Source organism: Anopheles coluzzii, chromosome 2 (genome assembly GCF_943734685.1).
Source record: "Anopheles coluzzii chromosome 2, AcolN3, whole genome shotgun sequence".
Taxonomy (NCBI): Eukaryota; Metazoa; Arthropoda; class Insecta; order Diptera; family Culicidae; genus Anopheles; species Anopheles coluzzii.
The window spans coordinates 57,243,933-57,265,419 of NC_064670.1; positions in this window are offsets into that span (position 1 = coordinate 57,243,933).

A 21,487-nucleotide genomic window follows, 5' to 3' on the forward strand; every position below is an offset into this window, starting at 1 on the left:
TTTTCTGATACAAACGCATGTTTTTTAATTGTAATGTAATGTAATTGTAATTGCATGCTGACTGTATACTAAATTGTAATTCATAAATAATTTACATCTAAGAAATAAATACAAATGAATGAATTAATGAATGAATGGTCCAGCGTTTTAAAACAAAATCTATACAATACAGAGCTTTGAAAATGGTGGACCAAAATCAAGCTATGCATCGCACCTCTGCATTATATAGACCAAAGTCGAGTCGTCCAGAACATTTGATCAAAAAGCGTGGGAAAGTTTTGACAGCTGGACGAAAAAGCTTCAATAGTTTCATCGTAGCATACATTGAGGTTTTAGTTGTTGTGCATGCAGTGGTCTGAAAGCATTTTTGGTCATTTTTACATCGTTTGTGTTGTATACTTAGTTGCCAGACTACGATTTGTTCAGATTAATAGCTTTATTCTAACTGACCATTCTATATGGTTGTACATGTATACTACGATCGAGCAATGGGGCTCTTTCCGTTTGAAGCTCGTAGGCTGAAATTTCAGCCTGTCAGCTGTTTGCATTGTATAGCAGTTTTCGAGCAGCTATCTATGTGAGTATAATATAAAGGTGGGTTTATCCCAAGGTGTATGAATTTAGAAGACTGATTTTTATCGCTTCTGCTTCTTAATGAAGATTTTAAGAGTGTTTCGAGTATTCGTCAAGCCTCCAGAAAGCTCGTTGGAGTAAAAGTTTTCACTCGTTCTGTCAAAAAGTGATATTCAAATTTGGTTATAAAAAAATACTATTAGACCACCTGGACTACATACACTTTGATTCCAGATTCGATCACCTGATTTCTTTAATGCACCTTGGGATAAATATAAACAAACCCGTGTTTTCGAGCAGGTACTTGAATTCTAGCTTTTTGGCTAGAATAATCTAGACTGAAAATTGCAGGCTAGTTTTTTGTGTGGTTTTGTATGGAGTGGTTTGGTGTGGTTTTGGATGTTTACATGATTTCAGTCTCCAACTGTCAAACTCCATACAAAAAACTAACTAGAATCGTGAAGGCCCCCAATAACTATTTTGTATGGTTGTACATGTGTACTGTGATATCCAACATCTCCCCTCTTATGCATTCGGCATCCAGTAAGATTTGAACCGTTCTGGTAATTTGATAACTCTTCGACTTCTTTGCAAATGGTTGATGGTTGCTGCTCTTGCTGTTGAATAACTGGTTCTTCTCCCTCGGATTCTTCTGCGTTGTCATTTTCGGAACTAATGTTGTCTGAGATGCTAATTCAGTATCGCTTAATTTTGTTACAGGTTCGTCACAGGAAACAAATTTGGAAGACGTTGATTGTTGGTCTGACGGTAAAGGTGTTTTCAAACCAAAATTATCAAGCACTACAGATAGTGGTGTTAAAAATTCTGCAATGTTTTGTCCGTTTGCCATTCGAGATTTCAGCTGGTTGGTGTGTGATCGTACTAACTGCTGTTTTTCTTTCAGGAAAACGTTATAATATCCATTGCCGATTTTTTCGATTACGGTTGCTGCTTCCCACTGCCAGGAGTTTCTACGATATACCTTGACATAAACAGCATCGCCCTGTTGATAACATCGTTTCACTGCCCCGTGCTTTTTGTTGAAAAATTTGGCTTCCTTCATTCTGTTCCTCAGCTCATCTTCTCCGTGCTCGCTTGGTTTGAGGAGCGACGAAATAGTTTGTAACGGTCTTGAAAATATACCTGCAGTCAGTGCTGCAAAATCAATGTTATAAAAAAATCTGACTGATACAACATCCATATCAGAGTCACGTACTCAATTGTGATAATCAGAGGTGATACTCAGAACGATTGGTGTGATTAATACATGCTCATGACATGTTTCCGACCAACGCTTGGTCAGTCACTATGTCACGACTTTTTTTTTGCTGTGATCAATTTTGCAAAATGTTACTGACATTGTTGCCTCAAGCAACAGAAGCAACAGAATTTTCTCAACTTGAAAAGTCCGCGAATAGTAAACGCAAAAAAGTTCTTTTAACACTTTATTTACACGAAGGGACTTTTCAAGGAATGTTCGCAAGTTCGCATGTTCGAAGGGAATGTTGCAAACTATTGCAACAGCACTCTTTCTTTCGCCCGTAGTAGTATTAAGTATTAAATAACAAGCGTTTTCTTAAGCAGTCTTATATTATTTTATTATTGCGACGCTAAAAATCAATCGCTTGACTCGGGCTACCGCGAAAGAGTGGCCTTCGGTCATTGCCTTAGCCACGCTGTTCGGGAGCCTTTGAGCGATCGGGAATATTCGGCTCGATCGGTATTGGATGCTTCCCACACTACGCGTTTGTACCGCGCTCTGTCGGGAATCACGGTAGATAACACCGACAGATCGAATCTAACGTTAATAATTATTAGCAGACATAGTCATGGCAAATTCTGGCTGAAACAAAATCATCTCAGCGTCACGAACTCTACTGTAATGATCCGAGGCGAGCCTCAAACAGTCAGTGCGACCATCACATGCTTGGTGACATTGTGTGAAACCAGCTTTTGGTCAGTCACTTGGTCGCGACATTTTCAGTCGGTGATCATCGGTTGACGCTATAAGCTCATTTGGAATCCCGGCCAAACTGATAAGGCTCGTTAGAATGACTTTGACCAACGTCATATGCCAGGTGAGGATGGATGGAACACTCTCAGGACCTTTTGCTACCACCAAAGGTCCGCGCCAGGGGGACGGGCTTGCCTGTCTCCTATTCAACTTGGCGCTAGAGAGGGCTATCCGCGACTCGAGGGTGGAGACTACGGGAACCATCTTCTATAAGTCTACCCAGATCCTGGCATACGCTGATGATATAGACATGATTGGTCTGCGGCTCTCCTATGTAGCAGAAGCCTACCAAGGGATCGAGCAGGCGGCAGAGAACCTCGGATTGCAAATAAACGAGGCAAACATCAAACTGATGGTGGCAACATCAGCAGGCCTACCAATAAATAATCCGAATCTACGTAGGCATGATGTACAGATAGGTGAGCGCACTTTTGAAGTCGTCCCACAATTCACCTATCTGGGGTCAAAGGTCAGCAACGACAACAGCATGGAATCTGAGTTGCGCGCAAGGATGCTGGCTGCCAACCGGTCATTCTACAGCCTGAAAAAGCAGTTCACCTCAAAGAACCTGTCGCGACGGACGAAGCTGGGGCTATATAGTACCTATATAGTACCAGTACTCACATACGCCTCTGAGACATGGACACTGTCCAAATCTGACGAAGCCCTCTTAGCCGCGTTCGAGAGGAAGATGCTCAGATAGATACTTGGCCCCGTATGTGTGGAAGGACAATGGAGGAGCCGATATAATGACGAGCTATACGAGATGTACGGCGACCTCATTGTCGTACAGCGTATTAAGCTCGCCAGGCTCCGGTGGGCTGGATAAGTTGTACGCATAGAAACGGACGACCCAGGACGTAAAGTCTTTTTAGGCCGTCCACAAGGACAGAGGAGGCGTGGTAGGCCCAAATTGAAGTGGCAAGATGGCGTGGAGGCGTCCGCCATTAAGGCTGGGATAACGGACTGGCAGACGAAGGCGCGAGACCGTGAGCGATTTCGGACACTCCTGAGGCAGGCCAAGACCGCAAAGCGGTTGTAGCGCCGGATAAGTAAGTAAGTAGGGGAAAGTGGGGCAAAATTGTCATGTTAAGCAGTTTACTGAATATTCTTTCGAATATACCACAAAACACAATTTTTCTTTCATTATTGTATGCCTCCACCTTATATCTATGGATTCAAATTGTCACATAGAATGAAAACAACTGAAAAACATAAAAATATTGTAAAATAAAAGTTGATGTTTTACGACAAGCTATTTTGACACTCGGGGTAAAATGGGCATAGCCCTGGGGCAAAATAGGCATATGTAAACAAACTGTGAAACGTCAAAACACTGGGGCAATACCCAAGCGAATTTTTTCGGGGATAATGAACATAAACTCAGGTCATCTCTATCAATTCATCAGCTCTACTCTCTCACACGCATCGATGAACTTTTACACATCTCTTTGTTCATTGTGCTATATTTGAAGGGTTTAAAACTGATAGATAACGATTTATGTTCATGAACTAGTAATGGTCAAATGGTAATGGTGTAATGTTTGCACCATGGTCGACATGAGTTCAATTCCATTTTTATTGTTTTCATTGATGATTTAAAGTTTTGATTTCTTTTTAAAACATGCAGCTCCAGTAACTTCAGACCCCTTTACTCATTGTTAGAAATGCGTGTTTAATAGTCAATGTATTATTTTTATTGTTTTATTTATTTCTTTTAATTCATTTAGTATCAGTACCCCTTCATACAACAAAACAAGCAAATAGCACGATCATGAATAATAATATGGTGGCGCAACTGGCAAAGTGATTCGAAGTAGAATTAGCGATGTGGTTGGTAGCATTTCGGCAGTTATCGTTTTATCGGCAGTTTTATTTTTCGGCAGTATCGTGGTCACTAGCACAACAAACATTTGGTCACTCATCATCGTTCATCATCGTTAATACTCCTAATGATGTCATCGACCTTAATTTAACTAATATATCGCAAGAATCTGTTCTAACTGTGCTCAAAGCAGTCAAGCCCAAAGCTAGTCCCGGCCCAGATGGTATTCCTGCCATCATTCTCAGCCGATGCTGTGAGTCCATTGCGCCGATCTTCACCAAAATTTTTAATTTTTCGCTGCAACAAGGAGAATTCCCCTCTATTTGGAAGAGTTCATGGATAGTCCCCATATTTAAAAAAGGTGACAAGGAAGATGCAGCCAACTATAGAGGCATAACATCACTCAGTGCTGGAGCCAAAGTTTTTGAGAAAGTGATCCAAACAAGTTTACTCACGGCTTCATATCACTATATTAGCCCTCAACAACACGGTTTCGTTCCAAAGCGGTCGACGATTACTAACCTTGTTGACTTTACATCACAATGTCTCCGTAACATGGATAGCAGGATTCAAACAGATGCAGTTTATATGGATTTAAAGGCTGCTTTTGATAGCATCGATCACAACATCCTTTTAGCCAAGATGAACAAGTTGGGACTTGGGCGAAATTTAATATGCTGGTTAGAATCGTACCTTGTCAATCGATCGTATGCTGTATCTTTCTCACGGTGCCATTCAAGGTCTTTCATTGCATCATCTGGTGTGCCACAAGGTAGCAACCTGGGTCCACTACTGTTTGTACTGTTCATCAACGACCTATCGTATGTAGTACCAGCAGCGAATCATTTAATGTATGCAGATGACATTAAAATCTACATGACGATAAAAAATGACACAGACCACTCCGAGCTACAACAATACCTTCTCGATTTTCACCAATGGTGCAATCGAAACCGCCTGAGCCTCTGCATTGAAAAATGCCGAGTCATTTCATTCACACGCGCACGAGAAATTAAGAATACCAGCTACACAGTTAACGGTTTACCAATAGAACGCACTAATACTATGAAGGATCTCGGAGTCATACTTGATTCAAAGCTGTCATTTGACCAGCAAACAGAGGAGGTGATTACCCGAGGTAATCAATTGCTTGGCATGTTGTTTCGGATAACAAGAGATTTCAAAGACCCAGTCTGCATCAAAGCGTTATACTGTGGTATTATCCGCCCGGTACTCGAATACGCCTGTGTCGTCTGGAAGCCCTCAACCCAAAGACTTTCTGAGAGAATGGAATCGATACAGCGTCGCTTATCCCGATACGCAACACGCTTGTTACCTTGGCCACCTGGCAGTCAGTTACCACCTTATGAATCGCGACTTCTGCTCCTCGGACTGCAACCGCTCCACATCCGACGCCGTACCGCACAACAACTATTTGTGGCTGGTTTACTGCAAAATAACATCGACTGTCCTTCCCTACTCCAACAGTTAAACTTTTACGCGCCTGCTGTTCAGCTTCGCTCTCGTCCGTTACTTGCCCTGAACCGTAGTCGAACTGGATATGGATCTAGAGACCCCCTCAACTCCATGATTAGGGTGTTTAACGAAGTTCGTCATTTGTTTGATTTTGGAACCTCAGTGCAATCCTTTAAAAACTGCCTTAGAAGCGAATTATTAAGATGATCTTACTACTTATTTTAATCTAATATTAGACTTAAGAACATTCACACGGATCCATTGTTATCCATTGAACGAGTAATAAACAAATTAAACAAATTAAACAAATCAAGGATGAAGCATGAGCATGAATTGGAATATGAGAGAAGGGAGTGAATCCAAATGTTCATTTCTATTTTTAGCTCTTTTTTGCATGGGTTCATCCTTCACGTGTGTTCACTATCCCCGAAAATGATCTGTATTTCGCTGGGCTTTTCGGGGATAATTCGTTAACGAATTATCCCCGAAAAGACCAGCGAAATACAGATCATTTTCGGGGATAGTGAACACACGTGAAGGATGAACCCATGCAAAAAGAGCTTCGTTAACGAATTATCCCCGAAAAGACCAGCGAAATACAGATCATTTTCGGGGATAGTGAACACACGTGAAGAATGAACCCATGCAAAAAAGAGCTAAAAATAGAAATGAACATTTGGATTCACTCCCTTCCCTCATATTCCAATTCATGCTCATGCTTCATCCTTGATGCTACCAACCACATCGCTAATTCTACTTCAAATCACTTTGCCAGTTGCGCCACCATATTATTATTCATGATCGTGCTATTTGCTTGTTTTGTTGTATGAAGGGGTACTGATACTAAATGAATTAAAAGAAATAAATAAAACAATAAAAATAATACATTGACTATTAAACACGCATTTCTAACAATGAGTAAAGGGGTCTGAAGTTACTGGAGCTGCGTGTTTTAAAAAGAAATCAAAACTTTAAATCATCAATGAAAACAATAAAAATGGAATTGAACTCATGTCGACCATGGTGCAAACATTACACCATTACCATTTGACCATTACTAGTTCATGAACATAAATCGTTATCTATCAGTTTTAAACCCTTCAAATATAGCACAATGAACAAAGAGATGTGTAAAAGTTCATCGATGCGTGTGAGAGAGTAGAGCTGATGAATTGATAGAGATGACCTGAGTTTATGTTCATTATCCCCGAAAAAATTCGCTTGGGTATTGCCCCAGTGTTTTGACGTTTCACAGTTTGTTTACATATGCCTATTTTGCCCCAGGGCTATGCCCATTTTACCCCGAGTGTCAAAATAGCTTGTCGTAAAACATCAACTTTTATTTTACAATATTTTTATGTTTTTCAGTTGTTTTCATTCTATGTGACAATTTGAATCCATAGATATAAGGTGGAGGCATACAATAATGAAAGAAAAATTGTGTTTTGTGGTATATTCGAAAGAATATTCAGTAAACTGCTTAACATGACAATTTTGCCCCACTTTCCCCTACTTACTTACTTATCCGGCGCTACAACCGCTTTGCGGTCTTGGCCTGCCTCAGGAGTGTCCGAAATCGCTCACGGTCTCGCGCCTTCGTCTGCCAGTCCGTTATCCCGGCCTTAATGGCGGACGCCTCCACGCCATCTTGCCACTTCAATTTGGGCCTACCACGCCTCCTCTGTCCTTGTGGACGGCCTAAAAAGACTTTACGTCCTGGGTCGTCCGTTTCTATGCGTACAACTTATCCAGCCCACCGGAGCCTGGCGAGCTTAATACGCTGTACGACAATGAGGTCGCCGTACATCTCGTATAGCTCGTCATTATATCGGCTCCTCCATTGTCCTTCCACACATACGGGGCCAAGTATCTATCTGAGCATCTTCCTCTCGAACGCGGCTAAGAGGGCTTCGTCAGATTTGGACAGTGTCCATGTCTCAGAGGCGTATGTGAGTACTGGTACTATATAGGTACTATATAGCCCCAGCTTCGTCCGTCGCGACAGGTTCTTTGAGGTGAACTGCTTTTTCAGGCTGTAGAATGACCGGTTGGCAGCCAGCATCCTTGCGCGCAACTCAGATTCCATGCTGTTGTCGTTGCTGACCTTTGACCCCAGATAGGTGAATTGTGGGACGACTTCAAAAGTGCGCTCACCTATCTGTACATCATGCCTACGTAGATTCGGATTATTTATTGGTAGGCCTGCTGATGTTGCCACCATCAGTTTGATGTTTGCCTCGTTTATTTGCAATCCGAGGTTCTCTGCCGCCTGCTCGATCCCTTGGTAGGCTTCTGCTACATAGGAGAGCCGCAGACCAATCATGTCTATATCATCAGCGTATGCCAGGATCTGGGTAGACTTATAGAAGATGGTTCCCGTAGTCTCCACCCTCGAGTCGCGGATAGCCCTCTCTAGCGCCAAGTTGAATAGGAGACAGGCAAGCCCGTCCCCCTGGCGCAGACCTTTGGTGGTAGCAAAAGGTCCTGAGAGTGTTCCATCCATCCTCACCTGGCATATGACGTTGGTCAAAGTCATTCTAACGAGCCTTATCAGTTTGGCCGGGATTCCAAATGAGCTCATAGCGTCAACCGATGATCACCGACTGAAAATGTCGCGACCAAGTGACTGACCAAAAGCTGGTTTCACACAATGTCACCAAGCATGTGATGGTCGCACTGACTGTTTGAGGCTCGCCTCGGATCATTACAGTAGAGTTCGTGACGAACTCGAATTATTGATGTTAACGAATGATTTGATTCGTTAACGAATTATCCCCGAAAAGACCAGCGAAAACCAGCGTGGTCGGGAGCTTGGGCATACTGTCATATATTTCTTGTCAAATTATGAGAGTGTATGAGCTATCGTCCGAAAATTTCCGCTTGGGTTGGAGCTAACCTGGACCAGATGCCCAAGCGATCCAAAACGCTGCGAAGTAGTAAGAAAAATAGTATATAATGTAGCCTTCTACATCCCGTTCTACTCTGGTTGCTTAGAGTCAGAAAAATGTAGAACATGTGGGTTCCAGGAAAGAGCAAAAAAATGAGTTCTCGAGAGAGTGTACAGGGTGGCATTGTAGAAGTGATACACCTATTCGAGTGCTCCTGTATTGTGTTTTTTGTCACTGTGTGTCAAACTCATGAGCATATTTTGACTGCTTACTTTGTTTACTATTTATCGTGAAAAACGTAAACTTAGTGTTCACTTCAGTTTTCTCATATATTATAACGGATTCAAGTCGCGAACAAATAAAAATCTTGCATTTGCATGGATTGACAAACATACAGATTAGGCAGAAACTGTCTCATCTCAATTTAAGTCGACTATTCGTCTACCGGACCATCAAGCGATACGAGGAGACAGGCACGGTTGTTCCAAATAAGAAACTGGGCAAAAAACGGAGTGTCCGGACTCCAGCGGTGATCAAAGCGGTAAAGGAACGTGTGGGGCAAAATCCAGCTCGCGCGGGAAGAAAAATGGCGCGTTAAATGAACGTGAGTCACTTTTCCATGCAAAGCATTCTGAAAAAGGACCTTGTTTACAGAGCGTTTAAAAAGCAAAAAAATCACGGCTTAACCAGCAAAACTATTACCGAAAGGGTGACTAGATCTCACTTGTTGCTGAAGATCAACAGATCAACAAGGAGTACTATTTAGAACACGTTTTTCAAGGCCACTTGAAACCATACGCTAAGAAGCTTTTTGGCAACGACAGCTTTTGCTTCCAACAGGATTCACCTCCAGCCCATAAGGCTTCGATCGTTCAGAAGTGGTGCAAGGAGCTTTTGTTATGTTTTATCAGTGCATCGGAATGGCCTGCGTCGTCTCCATATTTGAACCCGTTGGACTTCTGCATATGGGGATACATGCTTGAAAAGATGGGCGACGTCAAACATTTGCATTTGGACGGATTCAAAAAACGGTTGTTAAAGATATAGGACGAAATGCCGGATAAAGATGTGCGTGCGGCCTGCAACGATTGCCAAAAGCGCCTACGGGCGGTTATCAAGTGTAAAGGTGAAAGACTTGAAATAAATTAAGTGAAATGCAGGTTTAGAAGCTATTTCAATCGATTCCTAAGAGAAATCAAACCTGGTGTCAATTTCATTACAAAAACAAAGTATATCATCACTTCTACGATGCCACCCTGTACAACACACACACGCGACGACTCACTCACGCTTACGTTCTTCTGATCTACGCCCCCCCCCCCCCCCCCCCCTTCTCACTCGCCTCACAAATCTATTTTTAGATCATCACTTCCCATCGACGGCGGTCGATGTGACGATGTGTGTCGTCGCGTGTGTGTTGTCGATTTGATCAGAAAAACTTTTTCTTCACACCAAAATCTGTGACTTGGAGTGTCGGCGTTCCGATTGGACCATCGCGACTTTGTTCAGTGCGCGCAGTTACGACTTTTGTATTTAGTTGTACGTAGCGTGCGCGCCAAAATATTAAGAGTGCGCGAAAAGTGTATGTGGATGTGTGGGGGTGAGGGAGTGAGATATAGAGACAAATTTCGCTGCACATTAACACATACATTCTCGCTGCACGGTTTGAACTGCGAATACAGGTGTTAATTATTATTAACGGTCGATTCGCTGGCACAGTGTTCCCGGCAGGCAATTGACAGCTAAACTGACGGCGCCGGAGGAGGAGAAACGGGCGCCCAACCGTGCATGGCTCAGGCGCCCAACGGAAGACATGATTGGGCGTGGGGGGGTACGGATGAAACGGACCTCCCGTTCTTTCGTGTATTGTTTACATTCGTTTATCCGTGTATTTCTTTCATTCGGGTTGTTTATCAATACAGTGTATTTCAAATTGACCGTTACTTTATTTAAAAATTAAATGTATTTAAAATACACTATTTTTCATACAAACCTAGTTCAGCGCACGAAAACGGTCATCACGGAGATTTCCAGCATTTACCTGTAATTAAATTAAAACATAAAACATAAAATTAGTAAGGAAAGTTATTTGCGTTTCATATAAATTAAGCGTTGAGAATGTAATACATTATCATTAATTATGAGAGGCCAAAACAACATGTTTGTTTCATTGAACATGTTCAAACAATTTGTTGTAGCCGCCTAAACAAACATGCCTCCAGTTGAAATGATAGTATGACGATGAACGTGCAGGAGTTGCGTCGTCATCAAGGTGGATTTAAAAATATCAGGTGGTGGACTCTAGTGCATTTTGACAATTCGTCACTTGACGTAAGATCCCCAGGATTCAAACTTTGTTTACATTTATTAAATTTGTTCATATAATTTATCTACCCCATTTTTTCCATTAAATATTAATAAAAATATGTCGGATAATTATTTTGGACTTCGCGAGTTCTTATTTAACATTAAAACATGGATTAAAGTGTGTTATTTTGTGTTATTCTGTGAATTTATTCTAGAATTCTTTGTGTTTTCGATATTTTTGATGATAAAAATTAAGAAAGCATTATTTTTTTCAATTTTCACATTAATTCCTCATTATTTACGAGCCGCATGGACAATTTACGTGAGATTAGAACTCTCACTCACATGATTTTACATTTCATGCATAAAAAAAATCATCAAATCTTTTGTTAATATATCTCATTTTTTCGATAAAATCAATAGAATCACAAAATTGCACGTAGTAACAAAGAAATCTGTTCTATTTGCTAAGCAATGGTTAACGGTTTTAAAATGACGTAAAGTCCCTCAACTATGGCGACCCCCCAAAGGCCCTAATCCACCACCTGATATAATTAATCCACCTTGGTCGTCATCGAGGGCTAAGCCAGCTCCATCGTTTTGGCAGCATTCCGTTACCCAGGATTGTCCTTCGTGATGAAGTATAACTAACCGACCGTACATGGTATGCCATTGATGTGAACGGCTTATCTGAAACTAAAGTTAGAAGAATAATATCAGTCAAGTGCATTTCATACTGATCGTTCGTGATCGTTTCTTGTATGTACAAAGGAATAAGGGGGACATTTTTACATATTTTTTTCATTTGCACGCTTCTTACCCGCACCAGTGTAACCGGTGCTAGCGGACGAGCTAACACCCAATACTATGCCATAGATTTGGGCGCGGTTGTTACGTACCTGTGGGCCTGGCATGTTTTTACACTCTCGGAACATTACCTCCGTGGCCCAAACATCTGTGCTAGCATTTTCAGAGAGCAGGTATCGCAATCATAACGTGTCTACCACGTCCATTCGTTCGGCGTACGTTTGCTGCAGGTGGTTGCTGTCCGCTTGGGCTTGCTTCAATATGCTGCGCTTCGTGCGGTGGTGATGATCTTGATGTTACCAAATCACTGCGACTTCCGGACGGTTGTGAGAGCCAGCTGTAATCCTCACAGCACAACTGAAATAGACAATATAAGAGAAAAATACTGTTAGTGGAGCGCAATCCATGTTAAGCATTAATTTTAATTATATTACTTTAATCGTCAATTTGTCTTTCTCTTACATTTTACACTGTCGCTAATTTTGCTAATAAGCTAACAGTACGACGATGATCGGGATGATCTCCATAACCGTCCGCCTCAGACGACGAAATTATTAGCAGTTGCGATCTGATACACGACGCCTAAACGCGATGAGAAAAAACACATCAAAAACGTTTTAGATAAAAAATATAATGTCGGTTTAGCTTAATAAACATTAACATTAAAGATTTATTTTGCTTTTTCGCACGGCATATTAGCTGAAATGAAATAACAAACATTGTTGACCAGTTTATCAAACTGTCTTTCTATTACTTTAGATACTGTCAGGCTTACTTCAACTTTGCTGCAATTTATCATGGGTCCAAGTTTCAGCCGATATGCATGTTGGTGGCCGGTGACCCACGGGGTGTTCCGCTGTTTCCAGTTTGTGGTAGTCCGGTGGTTTTTATAGAGCAGTGATTCCCACATTCTCCAGATGGTGCCGGAGGATGAGGAATAGGAACGCGTGCTCTAATTTTGTCTTTGCGTAGGCAATAATCGAAGCAGGACAGGTGCAGTATGATACGACTCCAGCGCGATGGCGAGTAACCCGGAAACACCAAGATTGGGTACATAACTACCACTCATTCATAAGTCTGCGCACCGGCAGCTCGAAATGCAGTATAAAAGGAAGTTGTGGAAGAGTCTCAAGTGCCACTTCCTTTACAAGTAATGCCTTCGGCCATTGCGGGTGTGAATCGTTTCGTCAGTCAGATGTACCAGTCCGTGTTGTTGGACAACTTCCGACGACAAGTGCAGTGCTGACGGTGGTTCCGGTTGCCGTTCCTCGTGCCATTCGTCCTCCCGGCTTTCCGGTCCGTGTTGTTGGACAACTCACGACAACAAGTGCAGTGCCTTCGGTGGTTTCAGTGGCCGGTCAGCGCGCACGGATCAGTCAACAAAGAATGCCAGTTCGTATTGGTAATCATCATTGGTCAACATTACCTGGTGTTCACGTCGATGGAGCGCTAATGCTCAAATTAATAAATAAACGAATTAATGAATAATTAGATAAGCACATGCATTCATAAGCTATATATAAATGTTACCATCGATTGTTTACAACGATGTTCACAGTGTGCCGTAACTCTCTTCAATTCCCAAACTTGAGATAATATCCACCTGGAACGAAATGCTCATCAGGTTGTTGTTCTGACCGCGCCCATAAGGCCCTCGCCGACGATCCAAGGTTGTTGTAAACAAAAATAAGGATAAGAAATCTAAAAGTAAAAAGAATCAAAGTTTCCTTACCATCATACCTACTTCTTTGATGGCTTTCCAAATCCTTCGCATGAAATCCGCTGGTTGCATACGAGGTGAATCGGATTTGTGTGTCTTCAGACAGCTTGGAACATTCCTGAAGAACACTGATAACATCGATTATTCATTATGGTTGACGGCAAATTTTTAGGGTAAATGTACCTATAGTGGTGGTATTGCACTAAAATGCGGGTCATTCGGCAAATTAAAAGCAATTAAGTTATTTACGTTAGTGTGAATTGTTCTTTAGCCTTTTACAAAGGGTTTAAAAGTTAAATGGGGCCATTCCGTTACTTTGTGACCGAAAAATCCATTATTTTATGAAATGTGTCAACATTTTTCCAAAATCCTTAGGATTTCATAACGAAACTCATATTTCTGTTAACGTTCTAAATGACCACATAACCACGCAATTACTAGTTTTTCAACATAACTGTTATGAAATGTTATTGTTTTACTAAAATTATTTGCCTTTTGACCATATTTATGCATTTTTAAGTGTTTTTACCATAGTACTATTATAGGTACAGTATCGGACAGAAAGATAGGGCATTAGGTTTTTAACGCACCGTGCACCCGTTGGGCCAAGTTTATGAGTGGTTTGTATGTGTTTGTGTTTGTGTGTGTGTGTATGTGTGTGTATGTGTGTGTGTGTATGTGTGTGTGCATGTGTGTGTGTGTGTGGATGTATGTTTGAATGTGTATTGATGTGTGTGTTTGTTTCACAAGTAGGTCGTTTCGGATAGATTTGTAAGTAGCTTTTTTGTGTTTTGGGTTAGGTTTTTGGTGTGATAAGCAGGACCACCGCCCTCGCGATCAGTGTGTTTTCGATATATTAACAATGTTACGGTCTTCTTTCGCCGTGGTCTTCTGAGGACGTCCGGTTGACTTGCGCGTTTCGGTTGTCCAAGCGCGTTTCAGTTGTCTAAGCACGTTTCGGTTGTCCGAAGCGCGTTTGCCACAAAAGTGCGCGATCGTTCCATTACGAACTCGATCCTTTTGCGCTTAATGCCAGCAGCAGCCATTCGCTTTTACATATGGCGCTGATAATCGGTACAACGTTTACCTCGACCCATTGTTACTAACATTGCTTGCTTGGACCGTCAAGAACGCGCTGGTTAAAAACTTGGACACGGCTGATCCCGTGCTCTGCCTGCGTTCTACTTCTATACGCGATGAATTACATCGTTGTCGAGCAGCGAAAACATCGCATGGATAAAAACTATCAACGAGTACGCGAGTAAGCGTCTTCCCTTCAGAATCGAGAAAAGAATACTGCCGCGCTCATGAAACAAAACGCCCATTGAAAAGAACAACTGCGCGCCAGCTCAATGCACACACAAAGTTTACCATTCGCACACAACGTGCAACGCAGAGATGCACGAAGGCCTTTCAATCGCGTGCACTGGAGAAACACCTGTGAGAGAATGCCGAGTTCATTGCTATTGTGCGCGTGTCCATTTCGCACCGGTGTCGCATTCACATTCATGAAACAGCACACCTGCGTTTTCGTCCGAGGAACAAGGGCTGCTGTCGATGCAAACTTTAGTTTTTATCCAAGTGTAAACGCACAATGTTTCACATGATATCACACATAATAAGAATAATTTCAACGCAATATGACATCATGGCAAGCTATGTTTTTCAGACACAAACCCGCGCACTTGCAAATACATATTAAAAAGCACACTCACTTTCTACTACTACACACACACACATGCACACACACACACACACACACACACAAACACACACACACACACACACACACACACACACACTCACACACACACATACACACACATACACACATACACACACACAAACACGAGTAACGTGGCAAAACAAGTGCACGGTGCATTGAAAGAAAAGGGTCCTATCTTAATGTCCGATACTGTACACAAAACAGGCATGTTCCTATAGTGGTTATAGTTATAAAATCAATAAAAACAGGTCGTTTTCTGTTTATTCGAGGATATTTTCGACATGTCGTACTGTTTTCACTAAAATAAGCAACAGAAATGAGATTTATGTAGGTAATTTACCAAAAACAGGCCAAAATTCGCTTATATGGCTGGATGAAAAATTGACTTCAAATGAAGCACACTCTTCCGGGTGTAGGTTAATGACAGGTGTGATGCAGTACTTTAGTCAATAGTTTCATTGATCAAATTTATACATTTGTTTACGATCAAATTACGCAAGAAACCTATATTATGGCAGTAATCCTTGCTATTCATACGAAAACAGCTTCGAAACTAAGTTTCATTGATATTATACACCGTTTTTGATGCATCTTTGTTTACCACCACTATAGGAACACAATAAGACGACTATAGGAACCATACCACCATTATAGGTACAACGAAGCAGTCACAAAAATTTGTATTTTTTCGAAAATTTGATGTATTTCATGGTAAAAATGGTTGTGATTGCGAAGATAAAACATATAACAATTGCTATGTGTTCAAATATTCAGAAAATGTCCTTTCTGACACTTTAAATCCATTAAAACACATCGGTACCACTACAAATTCAATAGTGGTGCAATTTGTAGTGGTACCGATGTGTTTTAATGGATTTAAAGTACATTTACCCTAGTTATTTAATTTCAGCAAAATGAAAAATTACAAATACATCAACTTTAATTAACATACTTCCTGCGGAGGCGAAATAGCTGCACGTATCTAATCTCCAATCTTTTTCTCCTGGTAAACGATAAGGACACCCAAAAATATGGAAAATTAGATGGGTAAAACCGAACATTAGACGGATACGTATAAATATTTCTAATTTATAACACTTTAGCACACATTTTTGCTTCACACTAAGCACAACAAACTAACATAGGAAGCTTCAATATTTCAACGCTTCAATATTTGCCAACAGCACACAAGTGAATAGCACCATTGGTCATTACTTTTAAGTTCACATTACAAACTTTAACACTGAAAATATGCAACTAAAATACATGTTTATCACAAAGACGCTTCTGCATCAAACTCTTTCACTTTGTTAACATAACCTCGATCCATCTTCGCTGCCTAAAATTACACACACACATCCACACACTGTACGTCGTCACATGCCGTTTGGTGCTGTTGCACGCACACAGTTGCAGTTCATCAGCGCTCGTCCGTGTTTCTTCCTGCTCTTCCATGCGTTTCAACACCCCTCACCCTAGTATGAAACGTCAATTGCCTGCCGGGTTATTTCTTGTGATTCCCTAAAGAGAGCGACACAGACAGTGTTCAGTGTGGTCAAAGTCTACCACTGATCGGGTTGAGCATTCCTGAAGGATCCCAATACCGGCTAAGCGAAAGATGCAAACTATTTTTCAGCCAAATTTCGTAAGCCAGTATTGCGTTCGTATAGAAATAGGAAGCACCGGCTGTTAAGATTGAACCAAACCAGGAAGAGTGTTCGTAGGGCTCACAAACACTGAAGGGTAATGTTAATAATAATTAACGTTAGATTCGATCTGTCGGTTTTATCTACCGTGATTCCCGACAGAGCGCGGTACAAACACGTAGTGTGGGAAGCATCCTATACCGATCGAGCCAAATATTCCCGATCGCTCAAAGGCTCCCGAACATCGTGGCTAAGGCAATGACCGAAGGCCAGACTCTTTCGCGATAGCCCGAGTCAAGCGATTGATTTTTTAGCGTCGCTATAAAATAATAATATAAGACTGCGTAAGAAAACGCTTGTTACTCAATACCTAATACTACTACGGGCGAAAGAAAGAGTGCTATTGCAATAGTTTGCAACAACAGGTGTCCTCCGAGCTAAGCAGCAATCGAACACGAAATCAAACATGAAAAATGTATGGGATTTGACATGTTCTATTTGTTGGTTATCAAATCGAACATGTGAAATCCCATATATTTTTCATATGTTGTGTTCGATTGCTGCTAGTAGTGATGGGCAAAACGGCTCCGAAGCCGGAGCCGGCTCCGACCGGCTCCAGGCAATTTCGGAGCCGGTTCCGGAGCCGGCTCCGCACCAACAGCTCCGGAGCCGGCTCCGCCCCGACGGCTCCGGAGCCGGCTCCGCTCCGACGGCTCCGGAGCCGGCTCCGCTCCGACGGCTCCGCAGCCGGCTCCGCTCCGACGGCTCCGGAGCCGGCTCCGCTCCGACGGCTCCGGAGTCGGCTCCGCACCAACGGCTCCGGAGCCGGCTCCGCACCAACGGCTCCAGAGCCGGCTCCGCACGATTATTTTGCTCTCAAAGTGGGTAGAAAGGAGGTGTTGTCATGTAGAACAATTGGCCATCGAGGCTTTAGAAAAAAAGCACAAATTCAGGATCGACGCCCAATCCCAATGTGGGATACGGTTTTTGTGGTTTGCAACAGAGGGGGAGGGGGGGGGGAGTGTTAAGGAGTATTCGTTAAAGTGGAATATGAGGTCATTCTGTTTTACTCATAATTATATAACATTTCAATGCTTACATCATAATTAGTACAGGTAGTCCCTGAGATACGCACACATTTATTCAATATCAAATCAAATAATTTTGTTAGTGACTATAATTTATGATTGAACAAAACATTGCACGAACATTTGCTTTATTTTTACAGGATATTGTGTGATTCGACTTCGGAAATTCGAGACACGCGGTTTCTTCACGTTCAGTCCGGCAATGATTTCCATAAACTTTCCGTTCCGCCGGCATCTAGAACGCAAGCAGTGGAACCAAACAGGCATGTAGAAAAATAAGTTTTTTCGCTATAATTTAAACTCTACTCTGTACTCTATACTGTTGTGTGTTGGATGGGGTCTTTACCAACCACAATAATTCTTAGAACACCGTTCTTTTACTTGCTCACTGCTGCTATTCATGCGAGTAGAGTACAGTTGTTCGCAATGTTTCTTGTTTCCCTAACAAAAGACCAATGGCAGGCCCCAGGGCCTCCCACCGGCTTTCGGGAAAGTTTGGGGTCTGCCACTGGGCTCAACGTGTTAATAGCGCATCTCGGGGACAGCCTGTCCTAATTTCAATTAAATTGTTTATTGGTTTTGTAGATAATACGAGAATGTGAAAATATTTAAGTTAAAAACAGTGAACTCCCTCTAATCGGCAAATTCTCAAATCAGAAAAATCGCACTTATTTCGCAGTCCCACCAGTTCTCAAATAAAACACGGTTGACTGTAAAACATTGTGTATTGCTCTCCTTAAATATGTCAAAAAATAGTGTATTATACAATGTATTTACGGAATAAAACTGGTTTTATTATGGTAAACTGCAAGACCCTTGACTGTATGTATGTTTAATCCTTTGACAGTCCCACGGTTATGAAATAATGCCATAAAGTTAATAAAAGAAAATAATTTTGGCCCATTCTGCAAACCATTGCTTTACACAAAAGGTAATGTATAAAATGTGTCACTATCATTTTTTTATTTCCTTCCCCCTCTCCCTATGCTACGATTTAATTGAAACGAAGAACAAAAGCACTGCCCGAGTCGCACTCGTGCAATTAACACTGAATGGGTTAAACGTGAAATAATCAATCGTTAAGGCCAATATTAGTTTAACAAGTATTTATTTTTTTTATTTTTTATTCAGGAGTAACGGTCCAAACAGGCCGTATTGCTTAAAAGTAGAGTATACAAATATATTTCATAGCGCTCCAATCCATACTGGCTGGGAGACATTTCCTTCTCTGAGCCATGGAAGGGCACCTTATCCCGGGTGTACTCGGACGGTTTGGTTTTAATCAATCCAGTCCATGATTTTGCGGTACTATGAGCGTGGCGAAGGTCTACATCATTCGGGTTTCGAGGTTGTCTATTCCAGTTCAGTGTTCCAAATGGCATTGCCGGGGTCTGGGTGACCCAAATGACATTGCGAGGGTCTGTATCGTTGTAGTCCTTTCCTTCAGTGGTCCGAGTGACGTGGCGGGGGTCTGTATCGTTCCAGGTATCTTGTAAATTCTTGCAAGAACATCGTACAAGTAAAGATCTTCTGTCTGCCGTCAATGCCGATTACTCAGCCATACATATTGCACTCATTCATTCTTACATTCATGCATACATTCATCCATCACAAACATACAAGCGATGTACAACATGTAACACATAGACAAACAAGAGGGAATAACATAGGATGCAAGATTGCTGTTGCCAATAATGTTGGTTGGTTCAAAGACATTTTGCTTAAGGAAAGTCACACAGTTAAGCCGTTTCTCTTACAGAAATCGAATATGGCCTTTAGGAATTCCCAGTCCGATGCCGCTAATATATCCCGAATCGGAATATCAGTACATTTTCCCAGTTTTTCGACCGCGTTCAGCAAGGTAGGTCGAGCAGACTCGTATTCCACGCAGGACCACAAAAAATGATCCATGTCGTGGAATCCAAGCCCGCAGCCACATACCTTGGAGTCGACCAGTCCTATACGCTGGAGATGTGCACCCAATGCGAAATGATTAGACCTAAGTCTAGACATCATTCGAATGAACGCACGATCGCCAGGGATGTTATGGAACCAAGGCTTCAAGCATACACGAGGAGTGATTGAATATAGAAATCTTCCGAGTTCATCCGAGTCCCAAAGATTTTACCAACGTGCCTTGCAAAACGCCTGAGGGGCCTGTAGGAACTCATGAGGAAGGCTAGGCCTATCAAAAAAGGACTCTTCTGCAGCTCCCCTTTTGGCCAAATGATCTGCCTGTTCATATCCTGGTATACCGCAATACCACCGGTAAATAAATAAATAAATAAATAAATAAATAAATAAATACCGGTATACCTTTCCTGCCAGTTGGAAATCTACCTAGATGACACCCATCTACAAGAAGGGCTGTAAGAATGATGCTGTAAACTATCGTGGCATAACCTCACTCAGCATGTGTGCAAAGGTGTTCGAAATGCCAATCTACGAGCCATTGTTGGCCCCGGCCTGCAACTATATTAGTGTGAATCAACATGGTTTTGTTTCCAAGCGATCTACAATGACTAGTCTGCTAGAATTTGTTAGCAAATGCCATAAATCTATCGATACCGGTTTACAACTAGATGCTATTTATACGGATATCAAGGCAGCATTCGATAGTGTATCGCACTCCATCTTGCTAGCGAAACTCGACTTACTTGGTCTCCCAAACCCTATGATAATGTGGCTTAAATCGTACCTTACAGATCGTCAATATTCTGTGAAGTTAGGCCCGTACATGTCAAGTCCAGTGCATGCATCTTCTAGAGTCCCGCAGGGCAGCAACCTGGGTCCTTTGCTGTTCCTTCTTTTCATCAACGACGCGGCGTTGATCCTTCCGGCTGATAATCATCTACTGTACGCTGATGACGCGAAAATTTTTCGTGATTTTTCCAGTGTTGGTGCAACCGTAATGCTTTATCCCTATGCACAGATAAATGTGAAGCCATCACTTTCAGTCGTTCTCGCTGCCCATCGCTGTATGAATATGCGCTTGATGGACAGTCCTTGGCGCGAAAACAATGTGTTAAGGATCTAGGTATTTTGCTCGATACAAAACTATCATTTAAGGATCAGCTGGATCACGTAGTAGCCAGCAGCAATAGAATGCTAGGATTAGTTATCAATATGACTCGCGAGCTTAGTGATATACCTTGCACCAAGGCGCTCTATTGCTCACTTATCCGGTCGTTGATGGAATATGCAAATATCGTATGGTGGCCAACTGCAGCGCGTCCGTTAGCTCGATTGGAATCAATCCAGCACAAAATTTCACGATTTGCACTTCGCTCATGGAACCAAAGGCTCGATTACCGGACTAGGTGTTTACTACTCGGGTTACCCACCCTAAGTGAGCGAATACGAAAAGCCAGGTTGTCGTTCATCACGGGACTTCTCGACGGCCGTATTGACTGTCCG